Genomic DNA, 5,716 nt, shown 5'->3' on the forward strand with positions numbered 1-5,716 from the left:
CTAAATACCACATAAAAACTAAGAATTTAAAATTTATTCTTTACTATATACTCTGAATTTCAAATTGGTCCTTATAATCATTTTATATTATGAAAATTACTTCTTTTTTATTTTTTCATTTTACAAACTCACATATTGGTCCCTATATTTTTAAGTATTACAATTTGATTTCTACATTTTAAAAATTTTACAATTTAATCTATATACTTTAACTTTTACAAATCGACCCACGTATTTCTCAAAGTTTGTAAAACAGTCATTTAATTTATTTTGCAAATTGACCCCTATATTTATCAAAATTTGTGATTCACTCGTTTAAGTTAAAAAAAAAATGCAATTTGATCCGTATAGTTCTCAAAATTTGTAAATTAGTCCTTTAAAATAAAAAAAATTGCAAATTGATTTCCATTTTTAAAAAAATATTGTAAATTGATCCCTATAAATTTTCAAAAATTTGCTCATTGTTCTTTATAAAATTTCAAATTTCACAATGGTTTCTTATTTTACATATTTTGAAATTGGTCCCTCAATTCTTTTATATTTTAAGTTAGACTTAATCTTTTAAAAATTTAATTTTAGATTACTTATAGTTATATATTTACACTTTTAATCCAAAAGCTGTAAAATTAAAAAAGTTGTCCAAAAAAGTTTAGAAAAGAATAAGTTTAAATTATTCTATCCATACAAAAAATATATAAAAACAAAAGGAAATCCAATCAAAATCATTTGTTGTCTAAAATTTTAATTTTTGTAGAATTTCCAATTAATTTATTTATTAAAAAATTTGGTTAAAAAATAATCAATCTATCTCTTGCTCATCTTTGATCACTAGTTTGTACTTATTTTTTAACAACATAGAAGAAGTCATTGGAAAGACATATTGAATTGAAAAACAAATTGTAAGATGAAGAAAGTGGTCCCTTCTGAAGCAAATTGAATATTGTCACGCCAACAATAAACCATGCATTTTTCAGAGGGTGTAGTGAGTTTTTTTCTTTCTATTGTATACTGCAAGAACATTAATAACTTTATGGTTGAGTACCAAGAGAGGGGGGGACCCTTTCCTCTCTCTCAGATGCACACACACACTATGTTTCTACTAGTTATGCATTCATACATCTATAAAATAAGAAAATACAAGTACCTGGCAAAGACCAAGATGCCCTTTGGTTAAAAAATGCCACCTATTATTTTGAGGGTCAAAATGAGTCCAAATAATACTTTTTGGGACTAAATTCTGACTTTGGTTATCATCTAACTCTTAGTTTCTTATGCAGCTCTCTCTATTGGTCAACTAATGTACTATTTGTCCTATTGTTTGTGATCTAACCGAACAGAGGGAGGATAGTTGCTCCTCTAAACACAGACTGTACCCTTTTTTCATGTTTTCCTTACTCCCAATGTTGCTTTCTAATCACAATCCCAGATGCAATGTTGGAGACTTTCTCACTCTTCCTCTTCTGTCTTCACTCTTCCCTCTCTTCCTCTTCTTTCTTCACTCTTCCCTCTCTTCCTCTTCTTTCTTCACTCTTCCCTCTCTTCGTCTTCTCCCTATTCGTCTTCCTCCTTCATCTTCTTCTTCCTTCTCCGTCTCCTTCTTCATTGTTATTATTGAGTTTCAGACATGTTTGATTTTGATTTTGATTTGATGTTTGTTGTTTCAGGTTTGGTGGTGTTGACTCACGCGAAAGAGGGAAGCTTCGCCGACGGTGCGGTTATCTGAACATAAGGTGAGCATCTTCTTCTTCAGATCTGGGGTTTTTTATTGTTACTAAGTGGTGATGAAGAGGGTTTTGATGTTCTCAGTTTACTGAGTGTTGAAGGATATGAAGATGATGTTATGGTTCCAGAACTTTGGTGAGATTTTTCTGATTTTTGTTCTTTGTGTTTTTGGATCTACGGATCTGTTGTCTTTTTTTCTTCTTCTACAAAAATCTCTAAAGGATTTTAAGTATTTGGAAAATGACGGTAACATTTAGGGTTTCATTATGATCTTTGTGGCTATGGTTGTGTGTTTGTGTGAATAGTTATTGTTTTTGCAACAATTTGAGAAGGGTTTCTGGAAAATGAAGAATGAAAATCTTAGGGTTTCATTGTTTGTTTCTCTGTGGCTGATTTCGGGTGAACAGTGGTCTCTGAGGTATGGACAACCCAAAGGTTAGTGCATAGATTAGACCTTTTATAATGTGGGTTTTTTTCGTTGGTTGATGTCATGTTGATTACCTTGAATATTGTTTGATATTGCAAATGTTCAAATCTGCAGATTTTATGTTATCACTGACAAACCTAACCAATATTCCAATATGTGCTGAATGGTTTTTGGATTTGGTCATGTTGAGATGGTGAAAGAGAGCTGCTATTTTGTTTATTTTTGCAATATTGACAACCTGTTCAGTTTCAGTTTTCCGATTTAAGGCATGTCAGAGCTTGCCCACCATATGTTTGATGAAAAGCAGGAATGACACAGTGGTTGTCGTTGCTGCGTTTCATGGTCTGAGGTTTGAAAGACCCAGTCAGGTTTGAGAGCAGTAGAGCACGGGATGATATCGATAGCTACTCTTCGTAATGGTTCAGCAACTGTCAATGTTGTGGCCAAAATGCAGGTAAGTTGTTAGTTAAAAGCGTCTAGCCTTTTATTATCGCGGCAAGTGTGTGCATTTTAATTCTGTCAAGTCTACTTAAATTCATAAACTAAACCATTAGCACATTCAATTGGTGTATTTGAAGTAATCAGGTACCGGCAGTGGATGTGTGGTGATAGCGTTGATGCAGTTTTGCGGTTGTCGCCGTAAGTGTGTGCATTTTAATGTTGTAATAGAGTAAATTGGTTATATTAATTTGTATTTTATTTGTGCATAGTTCAGGGTTCCTTCCTCTTTCTATTTAGAGGTACATAAAAAGTCAGATCCTCAACTATGGGATAGGGTAACTGTTGCAAAGTTATGAAGTCGAAGAGGAAAGGAACCATGATGATATATGTGGGTGTGTGTAGGGAAAATGAGGTAAGTGAAGCATAGTTTTAACATGTTACTGATACATTTAATATATTAGGTGTTTGATTGATTTTTCACTTGAGATATGGATGCAGGTCGAGAAAACATCGTCATTGGTGGCGGAATGGACGGTGGAACTAGCACAGGTGGTGCTCTGATTATTATTGGTGTTGCAAAATTAATGGGTATACTGACTGTTGGGATTGTGACCACCTTTTTTTCATATGAAGTTAGGCAAATAAAGAATATATGTTTCTTTCCTTTAGTTTTGTAGTGCACTTGTATTTTTTTGTTGCTATATTTGCTTAATTTATTTCTTTTCTAGTGTGTGAATGTAGACAGCACCCTGTGAATGTTGCAAAACAAACTTTTGTAGGCAGCACCCTTTGAAGAGGATCATCTAAAGGTAAAATGCGAGTATCATACGAGAACAATGTGGCATTCTATCACAGGTTGTGGAGGTTTCAAGATCAAAGTGCAAAGGTTAATTGATGTCATGCCATTAGTTCTGAAACCATGCAATGAGGACAGCAAGGGATCTCCGAAACCCTTTAAGATCATGTACCACAAGGAAAGCATCAGATAGCTTACGAGTAGATATCACCATTTCCCTGTGAAAATGCAGAAGTAACGCCTTGGAATTACAATATTGCCACACATACAAGTGGAAGCACAGAAGAAATAAGAGATAAATCTGAAAAGACTGCATTTTGTGGAGAATTATATATATATATATATATATATATATATATATATATATATATATATATATATATATATATATATATATATATATATATATATATATATATGAAAGAAAATTTATAGTTGTGCTTTATCTGTTGGTGTTGATCCAACTGTTGCTGCTACTATATAGTTCATAAAGCTATTGGAGATAGGCTTCATTGTGTTTTTGTTGACAATGGCTTGCTCAGGTTGGTTACCACTGGTGTTAGATATTGAAAGAAGAGAGGGAGTTTTTTTGTTGTTGTGTTGTTTACTATTGTTGTTGTTGCTGTTGTGTATAGGTTTAAGGAGCAGGAAGGGTGATGGAAACGTTTGAGAAGGATCTTCATTTATCGGTTGTTTGTGTTGATGCGGTATATCCAACCGGTGTTTGGCATGCAGTAACTTCTGTGTGTGATTTGGAGGTCTTCACTTCATCACTTGAAATTTTTTGGATAATGCAGTGAGTTGATAGGCTTGTGAGCTGAGTGCAAGTTAGCTTATAGGATCTGGTATGAACTAATATGCTATTGCTTCTATTTCTTTTCCTTTGCATTGGATGCTTACTTTTGTGCATAGCAGATCTGGTGTATGTGTGAACATGTCCAGTAGCATGTTTGATGTTCAGTTGTAGCCGGATTTTGGAATATAACTCAACAAGGTCATCACATGATGAAGTTATGGCTTCTCTGCTCCTTCATGTAATGCTGTCAATGGCTTTTTTTCTATGATATTATTGATTATGGATTGAGTTAAAATTCGGTCGCGGTTTGGTGATGCTAAATCAACTAGATGACTGAGCTAAAAAAACTGATTGACATTTATCCTAGCATCAAAGATAAGCTTGTGTTTCCTATGGATGATTATCAAGCTTATGGTTGAAGAAATTTGGCTTTTAAAATTGCTGGTGAGAGTGATACCTTGCATACATTCAGCTGCTTCACGATAGACGAAATGAAGGTATCGAATCAAACGTTGCGCTGAGCATTAATATTTTCCAAATATTTTCATTTTTTCTGTAACCTTAGATCTGCGAAATCTATGTCCTAGAAGGAGTATTTTAACTCATTGTCCGACAACACAATGCAAAACAAAGCAAGAGGCTATTGCAGTTTTATATTTCTTTGCATTATATTTATGATTTTTAACTTCTTGGTTTGAAATTGAAGATATGATTCACTGTTGCAATGGATTAGTTTGTAAATCAGAAACCTCTTTGGAAATATTCATGATAATTAAGAAACCTCTTTGCAGGCCAACTCTGCATCGAAATCAACACCGAAGAAAGAATCCTAACATTGTTACGAGAGACCTATGAAGACTAAAGAAACCTCTCAGTATTTTTAAGAAGCCAAAACTATATGTTTAGAAAAAAATTGTTACGAGAGACCTATGAAGACTAAATAATGATGCACTCCTGCACCTAAGAATGTAGTTGAATTTTTTTTCTATTAAGTCTTGAAAATTAAATGTCTATTTGATCAAGCTAACCGGATTTGGAATTAGTTATTGTACAAGGATATGAAAAAAAAAAAAAAAATCAATTTTAAGTATAAAGATGGCTAGATTAATATTTTAATTGTATTATAACTTTAGACTCTCTCACCAAATTGCTTTTTAAGTCATCTATATCTATCTACCTGTAAGAGAAAATGATAAAAAAATATCTTATTTAATATGTGATGTTTAAGGTGGAAAGAGATACAATATTTCTTATAATAGACAAATCATACCTTGAATATATTATTTATTCAATAGTTTAGGTTTCAGGATGATTATATATTTTATTAAATTAAATTTTAATTTATCGATATTTTAAAAAATATAGTCTTTTTTGTCAAGCTGAATCATTTATTCGTTAATAATTATAATATAATCTTTTTAAAATAAATCACCGTTTAAAAATATTTTAATGCAGGTTAACATATATATTATTAAGGTTAAGAGCATCTATAAAAAAAAAAATAAAGTGTCAGTTAATATTCTTGTGTTACTTT

General features: G+C 32.2%; 1 long non-coding RNA gene across 11 annotated transcripts; it reads left to right on the forward strand.

The window, feature by feature from the left end:
- Window positions 1-1,045: 1,045 nt before the first annotated feature.
- Window positions 1,046-5,271, forward strand: LOC131626645 (uncharacterized). Of its 11 annotated transcripts, none has more exons than XR_009291249.1 (8): window positions 1,050-1,730; window positions 1,807-2,603; window positions 2,728-2,788; window positions 2,860-3,002; window positions 3,089-3,928; window positions 4,022-4,231; window positions 4,302-4,679; window positions 4,974-5,269. It is a non-coding gene; the product is annotated as an uncharacterized LOC131626645 (long non-coding RNA). The 11 variants fall into 11 exon arrangements; XR_009291250.1 differs by having other exon boundaries at window positions 2,735-2,788; XR_009291244.1 differs by having other exon boundaries at window positions 1,052-1,730; window positions 2,865-3,002.
- Window positions 5,272-5,716: the final 445 nt, after the last annotated feature.

The sequence above is a fragment of the Vicia villosa genome, unplaced genomic scaffold (assembly GCF_029867415.1).
Source record: "Vicia villosa cultivar HV-30 ecotype Madison, WI unplaced genomic scaffold, Vvil1.0 ctg.000316F_1_1_1, whole genome shotgun sequence".
In the NCBI taxonomy this organism is placed as follows: Eukaryota; Viridiplantae; Streptophyta; class Magnoliopsida; order Fabales; family Fabaceae; genus Vicia; species Vicia villosa.